This window comes from Diadema antillarum, unplaced genomic scaffold (assembly GCF_040938485.1).
Source record: "Diadema antillarum isolate AM-2024a unplaced genomic scaffold, OU_Dant_1.0 seq00001524_RagTag, whole genome shotgun sequence".
In the NCBI taxonomy this organism is placed as follows: domain Eukaryota; kingdom Metazoa; phylum Echinodermata; class Echinoidea; order Diadematoida; family Diadematidae; genus Diadema; species Diadema antillarum.
Window position 1 is genome coordinate 112,179 of NW_027272256.1, and position 23,036 is coordinate 135,214.

The 23,036-nt window shown below is 39.6% G+C and overlaps 1 pseudogene; it reads left to right on the forward strand.

Moving 5' to 3' along the window:
- The first annotated feature begins 388 nt into the window (after positions 1-388).
- On the forward strand, positions 389-22,887 carry LOC139710368 (cationic amino acid transporter 2-like; annotated as a pseudogene).
- The last annotated feature ends 149 nt before the right edge of the window (positions 22,888-23,036 follow it).

Sequence of the window (23,036 nt, forward strand, 5' to 3'; positions counted from 1 at the left end):
TGACCTAGCCAGTGGGGACTATGCAGTCTTTTCCTTTCTTGCACTAGCAGATCACAGCCTGCCGATGTCGGACCGGCTTTTTACAACATTTCGTCAACCGTCTCTCTTTTTAAAAAGTAATAATCTAGCCCTAACTTGATCATAGATGCCGATTCTTTGGGTATTCGGTGTTTGTTTCTTATGATCACAGATTTCTTAAAAAACAACAACAACAAACACACACACACACACACACACACACACACACACAAAGCACACACACAAAGTACTCAAAGCAGACAGACAAAACTTTTCGTGTGTGTCCATCTGAGAGAAAATATCTAGAAGAGATCCGTGCGATTCATTTACGAGGACGATTTCGACGGTCTGTGGTCCTGTTGAGCACACGATGACGACCTTTCGGCGCCTCGCCGGAGTGCTTCTCCGGAAGAAGCAGATCAACACCGATCGACCTCGGCGAATGCGTCTCAGCTTCGGCGCTGTCTGTCGGCCTGGGATCTGATCCTGCTGGGGATAGGGAACACCCTCGGAGCTGGATCTACGTGGTCACCGGGCAGTGGCAAAATGGCAGTCTGACCTGCCATCGTCGTATCGTTCTCGATCGCCGCCATCGCTGCCATCTTAGCAGGTAGGCTTAGGGGTAGAGAGAGAGAGAGAGAGAGAGAGAGGGGGGGGGGGAGTAGGATAAGGGCATGGGTTCCCTATGTATCTTCCAATTCAACCGAAGAGAAAAAAAACATGGAAGATTGATGTATGTATTGTCTTTAATCATCATTGGTGGAAAAGTTATCAAAAGTTATTAACCGTGCGTCCTATATAAGCACCTGTAAGACTAAGTTTTGGGTTGGAATAAGGGTGTCACTATATTTCAAGGGTGAGGTTAGGAAGGGGTCGATAAGAGACACGTGTGCTCCTGATTTTTTTCTCCATTTAATCGTTTCAAAATATGTTCGTCTGTCTGTAAAGTCATAAGTTTTACTGAAAGCCGACTTTAGCATGTCTGTGAGGTAATGTGTGAATGTGTTTATGTCTAATATACGCTTGAGTGTATTCATAGGATGCGATGCATTGCACGTAGGCCAACAGCTACATGCAGTGGAAGCCGCTAATGGATTATGCACGTGTGCACGTTAGCATTTGGACCAGCTGACTAGATGAATAATGTTACTGTCGTTTGGGCCTCTTGATTTAATCCATTCATGATTACAATGTAATGTCGTTACATGAATACCAACACAATTTTCTACTTGCCATTGCTGCCACCAACACAGTGATCAACATGGAAATGACCATTATCAGAACTCCATGCATAGTACACTCGCTCCGCTACACTATAGTCATCCGATCATTACCATGGCTACCATCATCACCATCATCGCTTTTGGCATTCCTGCAACCATCGGTTATTATGATAATCCCCATTATCTCCATTACCGGCACCATTAGGCACCATTATCAGCATCATTATCACCACTATACGTCATGACTAGCACGGTCTGTACATCACGATGCTGACGTGAAAACACCACTACCACCACCACTACCACTATACCACCATTTATCATTACCAGCAGTGGTATCACCATTAAAGATTTACACCACGATCACCAACAGATCGGCCTCATTACCACTACCGCGTACCACCTGATGACTATCATAGTCTTTTATCTCACTTTTATCATTGCATGAACGCCATCGTTATTATTATCACCACAATAGGCGCTACCACTATCATCGTCACCATCATGACCATTGTGACTATACCATTAAGAACATCACGATCACCAACACTGGTACCGCCACCTAATGACTCGACCTGTCACCTTACCATAACCACCATTATTTTAACCATCATCATGATTGATTCTACCATTATCACAACCATCATTACTATCCCTACCATGATCCTAAAGTCACAATAATGTTAATCATCGTTATGTTCACCATCGTCACAATTATTAGCATCACCATTTTAAACACTATTACGAACACCATTGACTACCATGATTACCCATGATTGTTATCATTACCATCACAATAATATCAGTTGTCTCTGTATACGTGACATGACTATGGTCATTGTTACTCCCACCACAATCTCTGCAACTATCGCCACCACCAGCACCACAATTTCAACCTCTTCATAACTAAGCCGATCTTTACGTCAACGTGATGACATGATCACCGCCATAACTCAACATCACAAATTCCACGACAACCATCGCCATCACCATCATGGCATCACATCACCATCAGCACCAATCTGCACAAACCCAAGGCTACCAACAGCACCACAATCTGCTCCAACTCAAGGCCATGGAGACCTTGATATCAACACCATGATATGACCACCTACATCACGACTGAATCACCACAACCACTACGACTTCATGGCAACTATCGCCACCACCACCACCTCCATCATTACATCACCTCACCATCAGCACCACAATCTCCACCACTTCGCGGCCGTGGCGATCTTACATCAACACTATATGACATGACTACTGTCATTACTACTGAACCTCCACAACCACTACAACCATTGCCACCACCACACGACCATCATGACATCACCTTAGCATCAGAACCACGATCTCCACTAACTCATGGCCGTGGCGATCTTTACATCAACACCATGACATGACTTATTACGATTGAATCGCCATAACCACTACAACCTCATGGCAGCAATTGCCACCATTACTACGACCACCACCATAATGGCAGTACCTCATCATTAACCACCACAATCGCCACCAACTCACAGTCTTGGTGATCTATACATCAACATAATGGCATGACCACCGTCATTACATTTGAATCACCACAACCGCTACAACTTCAACCATCGCCACCCCACCACCAGTACCACAATCACCACCATCTCCTGACTATAGCGATCTTCGCATCAACTTGACATGACCAACAAAGTGTTGTTGCCTTCTTTTTTTTTATTTTTGCACAGAAGCGTGCAAACATTGCCAAAAAATAAGTTCAAATAATTGTAAATCGATTGTCGTTGTTATCATTATTATTAAATTGATTATTTCATTTTTTTTTAAATTTAGGTAATGATATATTCCACTCTTTCACTTATCATCTATGTCGAAATATTATGAAAAGATAATATAGGATAACCATCCTGAGACAAACAGTGTTAAGTGGCATAGTGGCATATAGACCCAATCAGCCAGAGATCTTTGGCAGAGATAACCAATTACAATTACCGTCATCAGCCACGTCAAGAACGTCCACTACGTCTTCGTAGTTTCAATCATAATTTTACATATGATGGGAACAATTAATTCCATGACTGTCTAGATCCTTCAGATAATATGAATATTTGATTGAAAACATTCCCCTTTCCACTACTTTATCATCATGATAGTTTTTTCAATTATTTTCTAGCCATTACTGTAACCATCGTCATCATCATCAATAGCTTTGTTTAAGTATCAATCTAAATACCATTCTGATGGTGATCATTGTCGTTATCATACATTGTCATAATTGCCTTTAGGATGTTCACCACTCACATTACGCTTAAGAACATGACGTCTTATCCTTGTGAGTTTTGTTGTCCACCTTGTGCATTTGTCGGTTTCCTCATCTGCCAAATTGAGCTGCATTTTCTTGGGCCTTTCTACATTCAAATGCATTCCGCCCCTGTAAACTGCGAAATTTAGTATTATCTTGTTGAGTTATTAGGTAATCTTAACGGCTTATGCGATTAACAACAAGTATTTGGCTTGATTCCAAAAATTTAATCGGGTGTATTGTGAAGGGCCAACATTCTCGGTCACGGCTGTGAAAGCAACAGGTGGTATAACAACTTTTGAATGAGATGGGTAAATAAAATTATACAATGCACTGCATGAGATAGCATTAACTTTGCCCTTTGAGAGTGTCATGGGAATTTGGGCCATAGTCAGCAAGTCCTTCGGGCTAGATTTTCTTTGATAATGACCTGAAAACTGCCTCAAGGAGATAGTTCACAATCTCACTATGAAAGGTCTGTTTATCAAAATTATCTTGTGTGCGTGTGTGTGTGTGTGTGTGGATTGATTACTGTCACGGTAATGCAGAACTTAAGAAGTAATCCAGATGAGCTTAGTTACAGTTTGTGTCGACAAATACCATGATGCATGCAATAAGTTTATTTCTGTAAAAAGAAAACAAAATAAACATCCGTCCAATGCACTTCAATGCAAATTCTATGGAAACATCGTATACGCATGTCTAACATTATAAATCAGGCTCAAATGTTCTGTCCTCAGGCTTATTAGCTCACCTGAGCCGAAGGCTCAAGTGAGCTATTGCGATCGCTCTTCGTCCGTCGTGCGTCGTGCGTCGTGCGTCGTCGTGCGTCGTGCGTCGTGCGTCGTCCGTCGTCCGTCGTCCGTCGTGCGTAAACTTTTTACATTTTCATCTTCTTCTTGAGAACCCCATGACCGATTTTCACCAAACTTGGCAGGTAGCATCCCTAGGGGGATAGGATCTCAATTTGTTCAAATGGGCACCATGGCCCACCTGGGGGGGGCCCCAGGGGGGCCCAAACACCCTAAAATAAGGAATCTTTAAAAATCTTCTTCTCTAGAACCAGAAGTGATAGGGCTTAATTGATACGTTGAGTAAGTACATTGATGACTGTAGTTTCAAGTTTGTTCATGGGGGAATCAGGGGTGCCCCCCTTGGGACCCAGGGAGGGGGTGGGGGAGGGGTCCTAATGGGGCCTAAATTGTACATTTTCATCTTCACTTTGAGATCGCCATGTCTGATTTTCACCAAACTTGGTAGGTAGCATCCCTAGGGGGATAGGATCTCAATTTGTTAAAATGGGCACCATTGCCCACCTGGGGGGTCCCTAGGGGGCCAAACCCCCTAAACTTAAGGAACCTTTAAAAATCTTCTCTAGAACCAGAAGTGATAGGGCTTAGATGATACTCTGAGTAAGTACATTGATGACTGTAGTTTCAAGTTTGTTCATGGGGGAATCAGGGGTGCCCCCCTTGGGACCCAGGGGAGGGGGTGGGGAGGGGTCCTAATGTGGCCTAAATTGTACATTTTCATCTTCACTTTGAGATCGCCATGTCTGATTTTCACCAAACTTGGTAGGTAGCATCCCTAGGGGGATAGGATCTCAATTTGTTCAAATGGGCTCCATTGCCCACCTGGGGGGTCCCTAGGGGGCCAAACCCCCTAAAATTAAGGAACCTTTAAAAATCTTCTCTAGAACCAGAAGTGATAGGGCTTAGATGATACTATGAGTTAGTACATTGATGACTGTAGTTTCAAGTTTGTTCATGGGGTTGGCGGAATTAGGAGTGCCCCCCCCCCCCCCCCCCTTAGGACCCAGGAGAGGGCTGGGGAGAAGTCCTACAATACAGTTGTAATGGAGCCTGAATTGTACATGTTCATCTTCTTCTTGAAAACCTCAAGATGAATTTTGATCAAACTTAGCAGGTAGCATCCCTAGGGGGATAGAATCTCAATTCCTTCTTGGGGGGGGGGGGGGGGGACTAGGGGGGCCCACCCCCCCCCCCCCCCCCCCCACATTAAGGAATATGTAAAATCTTCTGCTCTAGAACCAGAAATGATAAAGCAAAGTTAATGCCATGAGTTTGTACATTGATGACTTTAGTTCCAAGTTTGTTAATTGCAGATTCAGATCCAGGACTGCCTGCCCCCCCCCCCCCCCGAGTTGAGGGGGGGGGGGGGGGAGGGATCCATATGCAGACCTAAAGTTTCCAATGTTCTCAGGTAAGAGTGTGCAAGAATGCATGAAAGGTGAAATTGCGATACTCAGGTGAGCGCGTGACCCGCGGGTCTCTTGTTTCTTTTATTTTGCGAGTGTCTGCCATTGTTTTATTTTTCAACAGGTACATGTTTTGCCGAGTTAGGGGCTCGAGTGCCGAAGGCGGGCTCAGCTTACGTGTACACCTACGTAACAATGGGCGAGTTTATCGGCTTCTTCGTCGGATGGAACGTTCTTATCGAAAATATTTTGGGTCAGTTTTCCTGTTTAACTCTTAAAGTACAGCCATCTCAAATTACCATTGGAATTGTATATGAACTAGTGTATAGAGTGGTGATGACAGGCTTAATGTCGAAACTGAATGGCGCGATGCGCCGAGGATCACATCATGAAGAGAATAATGTGACAAAATACAATTTGACTCATATAACAGAAAGCACATACACTGAAACACACGTAAACACATACACACATACATGCATGCATACACATAGATATAAAAACAAAGGAGCACCTCACCTGATCGTGCATATACTTTTGTACGGTTATGTACTAAACTGCTAGGGTGGGCAGGTAAATTGTTTCATCAGTGCTAGAGTTGAGCGTGTGTAATTGTCGCTGGATTGCCTTAAAAAAAGAAAAAGAACACGAATTGCATTCAGTTAATGTGATTCATTGCAAATCATTTTATCAAATTATAAAGACAATACACATACAAATTATCACAAATAAAGCTGAAGAGAAATGCAAACAAATGAACGAATCGCCTGTTTTATACTGTTGTGACTGGCAGCAGGTGGTAGGAGGCTAAACCCTATGAAATTTCTACCAGTCTAAACAGTCAACACAAGGACGGCTTTTTACATTACTTAAAGAATCTGAACATGGTTTTGGTGTGACAATATAGCCTCTGTAAATCTTAACATCGTGAACTTAGTGCAGAGACAAGGACAACAGGAAATCCAGCGCTGATACATGTTACTGCAGTTACTCTTCTGAGCCATCAATGAAGTGAAGTTCTTGTTAATCACAGAATGTAATTTCTTTTAGTTGTGCGAAAACGCATCCCTGTAGTAGTTTTGACTGACACATCTATAGTTCAACGGCAAAGGTCATCCTTATCATTCCTTTCTTGCATGACCCAAAGGTCTTTATTTATCATCAGAGTGTAACACAATATCGCGACTGAGCCCCCTGTGTGCCGAAGAACTCAAGATTTCTCTTTGAGGGAGATTTTACTCACCAGAGATGTTTAATCCAGTAATGTGCCCTAAAAACCTACCCATCTCCAGCTGAAATTAAAGGATTGCATCTTTGTCATGTTTGTTTTGGGCGCAGCGGGTGTGCCCCCTTTTTTTTTTTGCTAAAACAAAAGAAATTAAAAGAAAGAATGGAGGGGAGGGGCGCCCCCTTTTACTTTTGTAAAGGCTCCCCTCCCTTTACGGAATTCCTGTATCCGCCCCTGATAGCTGTTATTGGTCATTTCCAAGTGTCAATATTCAGTGATTTTTGTTTTTAATTTCAAATGCTGCAGAGACTTAATGTTTACTTTGAAACAAATGAATTTAAACAAATGAATGTAAAATGCTTACCCTATGAGTTATCAAGTTAAGGAATCGTCGTCCCATTTCGCACAGTTTCTCCAGTAGTTTCAATTGCGTACGTCATGCCATAACGGTACACTTATTTTGATTCCACCAGATTGAAGAACTAAACAATTTCATCAACCTTTCAGTGAAACCGCCAGAAATCTAAACACAACAACATCAGCAGCACAGAGTAGGTCTATTTAGCATCTCAGATGAGAGACTCTGAGTGATGAGGACTATGAAAGGGATATGTAATCGCATAAAAATAATTGAAGTGGCTGGTAACTTCACTTGTTTATTGTTCGGGTTCATTCTGTGCAACATCATCAAAATATGCCCGTCATTTTTTTCAGTGAATAAACATAACAATTTTCGTGTGACACAGGTGCTGCATCTGTTGCCAGGGCAACCACCGCTTACATCGACTCGCTGATTGGTAACCAAATGGATGCCTTTCTGTCTTCGAATTTCGCGATGAACACGTCTTGGCTGGCGAGTTACCCGGATTTCTTGGGCTTCGCGTTCTGCATAGTGTCATCGGGTATGTCACGTGACCAAATTGTAAGCTTTATAGAACGTGTTGTTGAAAGCATCACTTGTCACCCACGTACGTCACTGCTGACGTAAGCTGCTGCTCTTCTTCGAATAGAACTGGCTTCTGAGTTTCACATATACGCCAAAGACGTTGCATTTCTGTTTGTTTAAAGAAGATGTGAAGGTATTTGGATGAAATTTTCATGGAAGTTCAGACTTAGACTCCTAAGTTAAGATACGAAATACAAAGTCCTGGTCATTATCCAGATCATCATCTCTCTCCAGGGAGTTTTGAAGGAACCATACAAATTACGAGGAAGGACAGTTCCGATAGTTTACTATTATATACTTTGTTTCTTCAAAGTATGCTTTGGATGCTTGGTCAAAATACAATGCATTCATACATCAATTTCCATAACGCTACAAAATTTGATCTGATTATGGGCAATACATACCTACTGGATCTGGCGATCCATAGTGATTGAATGAAAAACTAATGCATTACCATTGTTCAATGGTAAATACAGAGGTATCATACTTCTATCTCAAATGAGTCCATGTAAACTAACATTATGTGGCCATTGTTTGATAACGTCATCATCTCTTAAAAAAATAAATGACTCTTGACATCCACAGCAATGCACTTGATTAAAAAGAATAGATCAAAATAATTTATATCATGTGAGGCAGATATACGAAATTATTAGAGCATGCAAAGCTTGACCCTTTTTCTTTTTTTTAAACATATTGTGTACGTCTACAGATACTGAAACTGATGTTTTGTTTCAAAATGTACGTAGTACTGTGGCGTGTACGGTTTTCGGAATGCATGTCAAATAAGCGGGAGGTGACGAAACTCCACAAAGTTCTTTCAAAATGATATTGATTATAACTAATCCCCCCCCCCATTTGATTTTTCAGTTTTGATGGGCATCGGCGTCAAGACCTCATCCGTTTTCAACAACGTGTTCACGGGACTCAACCTCTTTGTCATCCTCTACATCGTCATCTGCGGCTTCTTCAAGGTGGTGCCGTCAAACTGGTCCATACCCGTTAGCGATCTCCCTCATGTACCATGCGACGACGTGCCCCATCGGGCCTCGATGTGGGCCAACGGGTCGTCGTCGTCAGTGGTTACCGGTGGTCCTCGAATGTGCTCCGAGTTCGGAGCAGGTGGATTCTTTCCCTACGGCGTGGGAGGCGTGTTCAGCGGGGCGGCAGTATGCTTCTACGCGTTTATTGGATTTGAAGTAGTTGCAACCGCAGGTACCTGATCCGTCCATTTTCATGTTCACGTGATATTCCTGCAAACCCTATCGCGGAATGACGAAATTAGCATATTGATTTGTGTCTTGTTGAAAATATTGACCACACTTTGAAATAAATTGATGTTTTTATTGTTGCATATCATGTAGTAGACGTCCTTTTGTCTTAGTGCTTTGATTTAAATGTAATTCCACCCTATTGAAAGTGGGAGTAGAGAAGGCAAAGAAGATAGTCGAAGTTTTAACAAAAAGTCACAATAGCATTTTTAATGAGTACATTCATTCAATGATTATCAAGCAAAGCAGACAGATCATTGTATAAGTAAGGCAAAAACACACAAATTGTGATGAAATTAAATCCATGCAGTAACAAGGCAGGAATAAAAACAATAGTAAAAGAAAACATTTCAAATTAGTTGAAAATGTCACCATTTGTTAGAAAAAATACAATTGTTAAATTGCATATAGAATTGAACGTTGAACATTGAACTACAAAGTACACGTAGTACTAAAATCACTTTCCAATGTCACCTTTTTGACATTAAGACGCAATATTGTATACAGCGAAAATGGTATCACCAGCTGGGATACCAATTCATAAAACAACTACGTATCAAAGTTAGCTTTATCGATGAAAATATAGATTTGAAGTTTCACATTTCCCCACGGAAAGTGATATTGGTGTCAAACACTCAAGCAAAGTAGACCAGACAATCATGCAATGTTTTGTACACTATTATGAAAACGACGTAATCACACTTTTAACTACAACCCGTGTAAATTCTTCGTTGCTTTTGGTTATAAGTCAAGACTGCAACAATGCTTGAGAAATTCTTTAAAAGAACTTGATTTACACATGTATGTCAAAGAGTTAAATTCAATCAAGTTTTCCTTATATACAGATACACGGGAGACCAGCGATAAGGTGACATTTATCACCGCTACTCCTGAAATGTGCTCATATGGTTGCAACTATTACCGTTTCTTGAGAACGGGCAAACTTAAAACTCCATAACTATCATAACAATTTTGTCCGATTTTTGTAAAACCTCTTTCATTATGTTTAGTTAATCGAATGCACCAATACTGTCGTGTTGAATATGATGTGGAATTCAATGCAATGCAATGTCTGAAGAATTATAATCGCTACAAAATTCATTCAGATTTAGAATTTTGTGACCACTACAAATTCATCCATATTCATAATTTCGTGACCAATCAGGCGAGGAGGTGAGAAACCCACAGCGTACTCTGCCAATAGGGATCCTCGTTTCACTGTCCCTCACTTTCCTGGCGTACGTGGGCGTGTCTTCGGTGATGACTCTCATGTGTCCGTACTTTCTATTGGATGAAGAGGCGCCTCTTCCTGTGGCATTTGACGCTGTTGGTTGGACGGTAGCGCGTTACATCATAGGAGTGGGAGGGATCTGTGGCCTCATCACAAGGTAAACTGCAAGGAAGTTACTGTCTGTCACTACCCCCTTTATAACCGCATTCAAATAGTATTATTCTCTATTATTCATTATCATACGTATTTCAAAGGATCGGAAAGAGAACAAACAAACGCCCTGTTTAAATGTGGGCCCATAGAAAAAAAAAGTTATTCTTTTGTGTACGATGCAGAAACTGAATCCAGCATATATGCTTCAAAAGACAATTGGTAATATATGTGAAATTTACGTAGTGCAACCATTTTACGAAACACATAGGTATATAGAAAACGCTAAATTGATGAAAAAGGGCTTCAATTACATTTTAAAATGAAGTAATGCTTCCTCTTTGTTTTACTTCATTCGAAGAACAGTAATTTTGTACACTGCCGTCCACTTTCAAAAATTACTCTGTTCCTCGTTTAGCACGAAATTCCATGTGCAATGAATGCAGAATCATTGACACTAGCATGGTTGTAGGTTATACGAAACGTGTAGTGTGTAGTATTTCATGCTTTTTCACTTCCAGTCTCTACGGCTGTATGTTCGCCCTTCCCCGCTTCCTCTATTCCATGGCCGAAGACGGGATTATTTTCCGGTTTCTGGGCACTGTTCATTCACGTTTTCGAACGCCGTTCAACGCCTGCCTTGTGTCCGGCGTCATTGCCGGTAAGACCACTGTGTAACGTAAATTTATGGACGAAATACCCAAAGACTCTCATATCGCATCAAGGTAGGAGGAGTTTAATTGCAATACCGGCGGGTTAAGCTTCATTTTCAAACATTCTAATATAAGTCCGCCAGCAATTAGAGCAAAGTAAAACCTTTCAAATGATACATCACTTATTCAAATTCATGAAATTCTTCCGTCGAGGTGTTTTCATTGCAATGTATTGATTGACAAATTGCCCTACATCGACGTAAATAAGCACCGAGTTGATCAGTGTTTTAGTAATAGTCATGATGAAAAATCATGGGCGTACATACTCGTGCAGGATTCGAACCTACGACCTCCTGATCACCGGACAGGCGTTATCTCAACTAGACCACCGAGCTTTCGCCCGACAGCAAGTGTCGGTTCTTATCCTTATAGCATGCAGCGGGTACTGCGTAATTATGGGCAATTTGTCAATCAGTTGCAATGATACATCACTTGTTGTATTACAAGAAACATTCTTGAAGTTATGATTAAATATGTCCCATGCATATTTTACTCTTATCAATTTTTTAACAGGTTTAATCGAAAATATCTCATATTGATAAGAATGGATTTAACTCCTTTGGCGATGAAACTTTTCATATGTCATGATAGATTTCACGTACATGAGCTCCAGAGCGACACAAATTCTCTTCCTCTGTTCTTTTACAGGTCATTTTTTTAAAAATGAAATGTACCAAAAGTAATGTAATTTATCCAATACATCTTCCTCTGCCTCTTCTTATTTCCTTATCTTATCTCCTCCCACCTTTGTTGTAGTTTCATGTGAATTTGTTTGATAGTAACCCTCGCTGAGATGTAAGATTGATTGAACCAAGGGATCGTTTCCAACTAATCTCTTGTGTTCTTTTCTTATGATTCCACCATTTAAGAAGTAATATCATAACTGCGTTTTGGCATTTGCAAATGTCGTTATTATGCATTGAGATTGATATGAACGAATGAATGAATAATGATTGATTGACTGAGTGAATGAATGAACGAATTAAAGGACAAGTTCACCTTCATAGACATGTGGGTTGAGTGAATGCAGTAATATTAGTAGAACACATCAGTGAGAATTTGAGCAAAATCGGACAATCCGTTAAAAAGTTATGAATTTTTGAAGTTTCTGCTCAGTCACGGCTGGATGAAAAGACTACTATGGCTTGTGATGTCACATGAGTACAACGATATAAAGAAAGAATAAAGAAAATTCAACATATTTCCATTTTTCTCGCTTAACAAAAGAACACTCGACTTCTCTCTTTCAGAAGGCAGGGGGAATAATATTACCCTTAACATAGGTCAGCAGCAAGTCGAAGAAATATTATGCACTTTCTTCAAAAAGTAAAGTTTTGTGAAATTCTCTTTTTATTTTCCTTATATAATTGTACGCATGTGACATCATACACTGTAGTAGTCTTCTCTTCCAGCAGTGACTGCGCAGATACTTAAAATATTCGTAACTTTTGAACGGATTGTCCAATTTTCCTCAAACTTTCACAGATGTGTTCTACTAATATTGCTGCATTCTCTCAATCCTTATGTGTATGAAGGTGGACTTGTCCTTTAATGAGTCAATCTCAAACAACCACGACCGATGTGGCAAACTGGATATCAGTTTGAAAAGCTCATCATATTTCAATGTCTGTGACCTTGAGACAGATTCGACAACACTAATCATATCATCGTTGATACCAAGATGTTCCCCAGTGCTATATGAAACATCAATTTTACCAAAATTAAACTGAGAATGGAGAGGAAAGGAAAGAGGAAATCTAAAGGTTCTAGAGTCCTCTCTTCATCACGATTCAGATCGACCCCTGAATAAACTATACTCAGTGCAGTTGTCTGTGTTTTTTTTTTTCTAATAACGTTGTTTCCTTGATGTTTTCTGCAATAGTACCATAAACATAAATCTCATGTATGGGAGCCCTTTATTTTGGCACTGTTGACTGAATTCCACAAAGTACTGTTCATCAAAATCATTCGAGAGCGTATGGCAATATAACAAAGCAAAGTAGTGTGATATTGATTTTGTGGTATCTATATAAGAGTGGATTCTCAATTCTTCGCAGGTATCATCACCCTGGTCATCGACCTCCAGTCCCTCGTCAGCGTCGTGGTCATGGGTGCAATGGTTCCATTTCTGACCGTTGCCGCCTGCGTCATCATGCTCAGGTGAATCAGTTGTCAAGTCGGTGTTGTGTATTTCGACGATTTTTCACTTTTGTATTCTCGATGCTTAATGCTTGAGAAGTGTTGACGAATGGGTCCTTGATTCATTAGAATAGAAATTTGATTGCGTCACTGAGAATCGAGAACTATTTGATCATATATAATACTGCCTGCCTTATATGCAACTGTCGGGTCTTCTCTTCTTTTGTTTTGTCAAGCAACATACACTGCAAAAAGTCCGGTGTTAAATAGTGAACACCGAGCTGGTGTTAGATTTTCGGTGCTCATTTATGGTGTTAAATTAACACCTCCTGGTGTCATTTCCAAATTCTAAACTGTTTTTTGAAGAGTTTCTTAGTAACTGCACTTCTTGTTTATTTTTAATTTAAACAAGACGATCAAGAATTTTACATTAAAATACTAGATTTTTGAAAAAATGTGAAAATAAATTTACACCAAAGTAACACCAGCTGGTGTGGTCTCTTATTGAAGCTGGACGGGTGTTAAACTATTGATATTAACACCAACAAATATCAAATCAACACCATGTGGTGTCATTTTTGAATTAACACCAGTACAGTGTCAAAATAACACCAGGTACAGTGTCAAATTAACACCACAAAGTGTCAGGTGAACACTTTTCAACACCATCACAGTGCATTTTAACACCTGTGGGTGTGGTCCTCTATAGAAGTTTGATCGGTGTTAGATTTAACACTCGTGGTGTTAAATCTAACACCGATGTTTTTACAGTGTAACGTGTCTATGCATGTGTAGACGTGTAGATCGAATGTGATCATACAGTGGAAGAGTAATCTTGTAACTTTCATACTATGAAGGCTCCATGACATTTCACACTTACAAACATGTGCACACTCACGTACGCACACGAAATATGGCTTATATCCATGTGTCAATATAATATGTTCCTTCTTCTGTTGTGCATAAGTTGGATTGCCGCACAGGAACAACAAAATCATCGTATAAAATCGTCCAAGTCACGCCGTGGAGTGTTGAAGAAAGGGTGCACTTCACGAGACCGACACCCACGAGTCATACAACCCATGCGTCATACAGCTCACAAGTCATACAGCCCGTGAGTTATACAGCTCACGAGTCATACAGCCCATTAGTTCGACACTAAGCTAACAAGGTCCACGAGACCGACACATTAAGCCCCGTGTTGTATCTGTCAAACTCGTGGGCTGTTTTTACCTAGTGTCGAATTCATGGGCTTTATTTGTCTAGTGTCAAACTCATGGGCTGTATGATTCGTGAGCTGTATGACTCATGGACCTGTTTTCAACGTCGAACTCGTGGGCTGTATGACTCATGGGTGTCGGTCTAGTGGGATGACCCCTTGAAGAAATCTAATGCCACTGTTGTTTTTCTGGGACAGATACGAGCCCGATATGTCGGCACCTGTCTCCTCCCACACCTTCCTCTTCCCCGAGATCGACGGTTATCGGTCCGGCTTCGGCGACGCCCGTCGATCGGCGGTCTCCAAGTTCCTCAGCCAGGCCTTCTGGCCCATATACGACGAGCCAACGCCGCTCTCGTTTCGCGTCGTCATCGTGTGCGTCATTCTGTTGAGTAAGGGTTGTTTGATGAGTATGGACAGAACGCTACAGACAATGAGAGTTTTGTTGAGAGCAATCACTTTTGTCGATTCAATCACAAAAGGCCAGAACGTCACCTACTATATCTAAAACAGAGCAGAGAATATTCTGCACTGCTAATGAAAGTCTAAGAACATCAAAGTCAGTGGGGGATGGGGGGGGGGGGAAGACTCATTAGGTTAATTTTGTATAAAGAAAAGAAATAAGAAGGTAAAATAATGGGGGGGGGGGGAGTGCTCCTCCCCTTTCATTTTGTAAAGGCGCCCCTTTTGAATTTCTGGATCCGCCCCTGAAAGCTAATGTTTTCAAATTTGATGAGATACAAGTCCAAGCTTATCTTATGGGAAACAATATAATACATTACATATTCTTGTCAATGTTGTTCGGAGCATACAAACAAGGGCAGTAATTGTCCATTGCAAGTTTGTTATAAACACAAGGATTTGCCCTGCAATTACGATTACGATATCAATATTAATGATATGTTGATTATCATTAGATCAAAGGTCTGTGATATCCGACCCCCCCCCCCCACCAAAAAAAGGATAAAAACAAAACAAAACAAAACAAAACACAAACAAGAAAAAATAAACAAAAACAAAACGGAAGCCAAAAAAAGAGAGAAACAAGTACCGAAAATGATACATAAAGAGTAAAGTCAGTGCATGTGTTTCATCTTACAGTTTGCTCCTGTTTTGGCATGGACGCTATGATCATCTTTGGCGGAGAAGACCTTATCGACAGAAGACCCTGGGCCATAGGGGCCGCAAGTGGTATAGGGGCCTTCATCCTTCTTCTAATGTTCATCATTATCAAGCAACCACAGAGTACCATACCCCTTGCTTTTAAGGTGAGGGAGCACGGTTATATGAATGCGAATTTTCCCCTGACAGAATATCAATCGTATTTTATCATTGTGAATTACGCGCACGCAGAAAGCTAACTACAATCTCTGACAACCGATAGAAAGCAAGAGATTATTAAGCAGAGGGGTGAAGGTTGCGGTGTGAGATTTCTTCAATATGTCTCCCTCTATACAAATGGAATTTGTAGGATCGCAAACGATGATCTATATATTATCTTATATAATAAACATGTCGGAAAAAGGAACAACGGGACTCGAACCTGTCATCTACTGCTGTCCGGGCAGCGACACTACCACCAGGCTATCCGTGGTAGCCGGCAGTGACACGATGAACTTGAAGCAAATACCAAAGCTCCGAAATACCGATATTGTTATGTTATTAAAGTATAGTAGTCCAGGGCCCCGTTGCAAGAAACTTTGCGTTTAAACGCAACTTGTAACTGATTGTCACTGGCCAATCAAAATCATTGTTGCATGCATGTCTTCTTAATAGGGCAGACCCTGAGCCAATCAGAATGGTTGTTTAAAAATTAGCAATTATTTGCAATTGATTGCAACTTTCTTGCAACGGGGTCCAGGGCGGACAAGGCATTAATGAGAACAAGTTAGAGATCATTAAGCAGAGGGGTGAATGTTGAAGGTTGAAAGTAGATGACGGGTTCAAGTCCTATATGGTTCCTTTTTTCCGACATACGTTTGTTAAGAATTATAGATCAGCAGTTGCGATCTAAAAAATTTCATTTGTAGAGGGAGACAAATTGAAGAAAATTCCCACCTCTAACTAAAATACTCGGAAATCTGAAAGTCCGCCCTAAAAGCAGAAGAAGTTATGAATGAGTTTTACTTAATTCCGTGTGCTGTCGTCTCTGGCTGGGAACTCTGTAATAATTCTTGATGTCACGTAAGTAAAGGGAAATCAATAAAAGGTATATCAATATCACAAGCAACTGAAAGAGTGTCCCTTGCTTTGATTGACAAGAATGTACATAATACTGTTGATCTTTTTACCAATAAATGGTGAACAAGCCAAAAAAAGTCATTCTGCCTTTTGGAGGAGCTGAGTTTTATCCTGTTACGATGTCCTCGATCAGCTGTCGATAAAATAATGTTTCCTCCTCTTTTAAAAAAAAAATGACAATGCATTACTGACGACGATACATTCACCTAATCCCACATATTAATTATTATGTTATGTTTTCTTACATTCTTAGGTTCCTCTGGTGCCACTCCTACCCACTATCAGTATATTCATCGACTCCTACCTTCTGATGAAGATGGACGCCATGACGTGGGTGCGATATGTCGTCCTCACCCTGATAGGTGAATGGTCCTAACAATCTATTTATTCTTTCTCTCTTAATGTGCCCATATATAATATATCTATATCTATACCAAAAATAGAACAGTACTCAAGTTCATACTGTCATACCAACAGTCTATTTCAAAACATAAATTTTGGTGCGACTCGCCCTTTATAAATAAGTTAGTGTTCTTGATTCTCAAGAACATTTTCGGACGAGTGGCACGAAAATTTGTGTGTCAAAATAAACTGCTGCTATATCAGCATGAACTTCAGTTCTGTTCTATCTTTGCACCGACATGTGGACTACGTAGGCCTACTCATATAAACACACACATACACACACAAATATACATGTTTATTTATATATGTACACTATACGTATACACAACACAAAAATGTGTTTGAATGTAGCATACAATATTATGTAAGCTTATATGCAAGTAGGTATGTATGTGTGTGTTATTATATGCATCATGCATAGGTCCTACACAACCAATATACCAAAATATATACATGTATATAAGTGCTAGCACATTAAGTAACAATGGTTGAACCTGTATGCATCACCGGCCATCTTGAGAAGAAAGCTGACCATAAATTGGTCACTTGCAATTAAAGAAGATGCTTCAAGCGTGGACAGGAGCTTGTCACTGTCATTCTTACCCTATGAATATGTTGCAAGGATTTAGGCCTACTCTCACATCAATTTCACATTTCAAACATTATCAGCAAATGTTAATCTCGTTGTGGCAGTCACTATGAACATCACTAACCTAAGATTTCATCATGTTTATCATAATCTTCAAGGTGTAAGATGTCCCTACGAGAAAAATCCTGTTGAAATGAAACGATTTTAAGTTTCCACAAATATCGCTAGACTGCCTTTTATCTTGTGTTTCCACGCAGGTATTTTCATCTACTTTGCGTACAGTGTGTGGCACAGCAAAGAACGCTACCCAAAGAAGAGATACCGTTATCCGAGCACGCGGTCCGAGGCGCAGCAAGGCGGGCGATGCCGGCGAACGAGCAGCGTGATGCTGTGCAGCGAGTCCGGCTGCACGCACGATCTCCCCCATAACCTGCTCGAAATCAGCAAGCAGGGCAACGTCCAGGACAACGACAACGAACCGCCCGAAGTCACCAAGCTCAGCGATCCGTGATGACGTCGAATGATATACGAAGCGGAGCCGAAAAAGATCGTTTCATTTCCACATGATCGCCAAAGACCACTATTTAGAACAGTAGATTTTACTATTTCATATACCGAAATGGCCAGCGCTTTTTCTGCTAGCAGAAAAAAACAAAACACACACACTGAACGTTTTAAGACCATAGACCTCATAGTAAATAATGTATTTGTAGCAAGATTTGTGATTGGTCGCTTTGGTAATATGTGACATACATTGTTTGCCAATTATGCATTTTTAACGCGCACTGTGACTATATATAGGGAGGTTCTGTGACAATGAATCCCTGTGCGGGAAATCAATTCTATGAAATACAGTACCTCATTTTAAGATGCGTCCTCTGTCGGGGATTTTCAAGACCCCACCGCCAAAAAAATAAACTGGCTCACCGGCCTTCATCATGCGTTTGTTTCACTTTTACCCCTTCGGCGTAAGGGTGAAACATAATTGCACGTTGGCCTAGTATAACTTTGTGCAAGGATGTATGTTGTGATCCGATCTCCTATATAGCTAACGTAAGACCATGTTCTATTGTCTGTTTTTCTCCCTACATAATCTCCATACAGACTGACGGTTTTAATATAGCTCTTGTTGCAGTATGGTAAGACTTCTGGATAATCATCCATTAAGCAATTTTCTTATCTCGTATGTAACATTCACTACATGTATATTTAAAGGTGGTGAAGGATTAAATCTACTAGTTAAACAGTTGCGAACCGATGTGACTGTTACCTCTGCCCTGAAGGGAGGATGGCACTCCCCGAATGTGAAGGAAAAACAAAGAAATGAACTCGAGTGAAACATAAGCCAGCAGATTCGCTAGTCTAAAGCATATTCACTACACTCGATACTCGGAGCTGTTTTTAAATCAAAACACGAAACAAAACATTATCTCTCGATGTAGTTGTCTAATCCAACTTTTGCAATCTGAGTCGTGATATAAATCCGCAGATAAAGACAGATACGATAAAAGACCCAATGAAAACCAATCAATCCGCTATTTTTCCACCAGTCAGAAAAGAAAAAAAAATAAGGAAAAGAAAAATGATATTTAATTGGTAATGGAAAGTCTTCGTCATCACAAAAGATTTGTAACATTTTATCAAATTGTATTGAAATCAGCTTTGCTGGAATCACCAACGATTGATTGGAAAATATTTGAAAAAATACAGAATTGCATGCATTTCTTTTGCAATCAGATCGTGGAATACTGCAATTGAATCATGAAATAGAACATGTTTATTGATCTAGATAAGAATGACTACAGAATTAAAAACAAAAGGCAGTCTAGTCAAATACTCCCTCAAGTCCAATTCATGTGACATGTTTTGACATCGTCATCTAAGCAAACCAAAAAGTACCTCGTGAAAAGAGACAGCTGAGAGCACTATTGTGTCGTCCGTTTTGAGGTTAAGTTAACAGGGGCGGATCCAGGAATTCTGTAAAAGGGGGGGGGGGGGGCGTGACTAATATTTCTGGTGCTACTTCCGGGTTTCATTTCATTTTTTCCCTTTTTATTTCATTTGTTTTTAACGAAAAATAAGGGGGGGGGGTTGTGCGCTGGTTGTACCCCCTCTGGATCCGCCACTAAATTAAGGCATAATTTGTCATTTGCAGATGAAACAAAATCCCAGCATTAGTGCTTTAAGATAATTCTAAAATGTGAGTTTGGGATAGAAACAACCACTGTAAAAATTTGAATCCGTACAATTAATGTTAAGTATTATTAAAGAGACAAAATGTGAACAACGGTTATAATAAAAATGTCGCCGGACTAAACTGTCTACAGTTATTGTTTAATGAGAAAAATACTGATATCTCCTTATATTTTAGGCTTTATTGCAAAAATCTCATGTGGTAGGATGTTTTGTGATACAACAGACCTACACATATATGCATCAAATGTGATATCTTGAACATTTTTAAATTGCTGTTCCCAAAGGTAAACAGGACCTGTAATTATTAAGGTCAACTATCATCATGACCTAAGATATTATCTTACAATATATGCACAAGCACTACCAAGCACAGACACTTGACATCCACACAGGAAAACAATAAAAAGGAGGATTTAAACTCTACTGACAAGATGTGCGATATGCTCAAGTTTAGTGTAGGAGATTATGTCATGTAACATTTATCGAGCTCTCCTCTTTTTCTGAAGTTATGACTTTACTTCTATTGTAGCAAATTTTCTCTGCTCTCCATGTCACAAGAACAATTTTATTTCTTGGTGTTTCAATTGTGTGGATTTGAAGCATCAATTTTCATCTCTGATAAAAACTAACACCCGAGTCTACAGCTGTCTTGTCCATCACATGCCACGGTACAGAGATACAAATGTATTGCAATGTCTCATAAGGTGGTTAGCATAAAATATGTCGGTTAATATTCGAACAGACTGATCAAAATCACGAGATGTTATGAGCAAAAATGTGGAATGTACACCTGATATTCATGAGGAATAAAGCAACTTTTCAGGGAACCTACACAGAATTCTATATCGTTTATGTAATCCATCAGAGCATGCTATTGAAACATGTGTCCTAAATAGATGTATACGATGGATTTTGATGTTAACATGGAATGGTAGTAGTTGCCATCACCTGTGGAAGATAAAGTTGGTTTTCAGCAGGAAATGACATGTTGTGGCGGATATGTTAACATTACCATGTACTAATAACACATATATTACAGCCTAAAACATCAAAGTATTTTGGGAATGATACACTTGTGCTATTGTCGAAATATTCTTTAACTGCTTTAAGTTTCTTCTAAAAAGATAATGTCTTAATGTATATGGGGCCACAGTAAGGCAAAAATTATGACCTCGACTTCATGTGAAATGTTCAAGCTGCCAAAGCAAAGGTTTCCAAAACCCACTTCCCTGCTGACTTCTGCTGATGTGAATGTCTTCACATAGTCGTGTCAAATGTTGGAATTGTTATACCACAGTGTGTATCACAAATATATGACTACATTGTAATTTGATTTGTCTTTCCTGCACTCTCCTTCCATAGATACTCTCTATCTTTTTATTGGGTTATTGTCAGTAAAGTCGGCTAAAGTAAACACAACAGACACAGAACATGTCTTTTGATTGGAATTCCACCCCAATGTTTATATCTATTTCACACAAAACAGAATGGGCTTACAATAATAATTTTATGTGACACTGGAACATAATAGAGCAATCCAACTGCTGTGCACAGTAAATTTTGATACCCAGTTGCCATTTTCTCATGAAATCACTGAATACTGGTGCATGTATGGCCTCATTTACATGAATGTACATGAAGTTCCACTGACCATTTGACTCAGAGATTTACCTTTGGTTTTCTAGGAACAAGGGAAATATGATGCATTTGCAATTTTTGATTACACCTCGTATCAATGAACTTTATCATTGGGCTGTCCTTTGTGAAGTTATGGTCCAAAAACTAAATTTTTAGTTAACTTCAGGTGACCTTTGACCATGCTATTTAACTTATTACGATGCACATCACAAATGACATATCTATAGCATTTATCAAATATATCTAATGTTTCAGTCCAGAGCCTTGAGGACCATTGTTCTGTTTCTTTTTTTCAATAATCTGGAGACAATTACAGTAATAGGTTTGCACCTAATTAGGAGTATCATAATACAGCTGTAGTTACTGCAATAACTGAGATTATTACAATCTATCATGATTTGAGACTTCTTAAAAAAAATTGGCTTCTGGTTCCAGTTTCAGAAAGTTCTTTATTCTACTGCAATATGCAACAGACAGTCTTGCTGCCAATGACCACAGACCAGGAAGGTCATCAACATGTGATCATGCGAGAGTACAATTGTCATCAAAGTAACAGCAACGGTTGTAAGTTTCAAAATTGCAAACCACTGTACGATTATGACATAACCGGCCATGACAGTTGTAGCAACAGACAAAAAAAAAAGAGAGAAAGAAATAATAACAATAATGATGATGATGTTGATGATGATGATGATGATGATGATAATAATAATAATAATAATAATAATAATAATAATAATAATAATAATAATAATAATAATAATAATAATAATATAATAATATAATAATACTACTTCTACTACTATACTACTACTACTACTACTACTACTAATAATAATGATAATAATAATAATGATGATGATAATAATAATAATTATTATTATTATCATTATTGTTATTATCATTTTCATCATCATCATGATCATCATTATCATTATTTTTATAATCCATGAATTATTGTGCATTTCCAACATGATGCTGATGAATTTGCTTCAGGTATTCACATTGTTGCAAGTACATCTACAACACATGAAACTTGAATGCTTTTGGTACTTCACTACCAATTTGCACTGTAGCACTAACCTTGCACTAGCACAGCAACGGACTCAAATCAAAGAAATGCAACATTTTCCTTTTTACTGCCCCCTCCCTATAAAGCATAATCAATAATGCACTGGACTGACAATGACAATTATTCCGTCACTTATCACAAAAACATTTACAATGATGTGCCAATTTTTAGATAAGTCTCACTTGCAAAACTACTGACTGGAAACATAATATTTTAACAAATTCATTTCGTCAAGGTTTG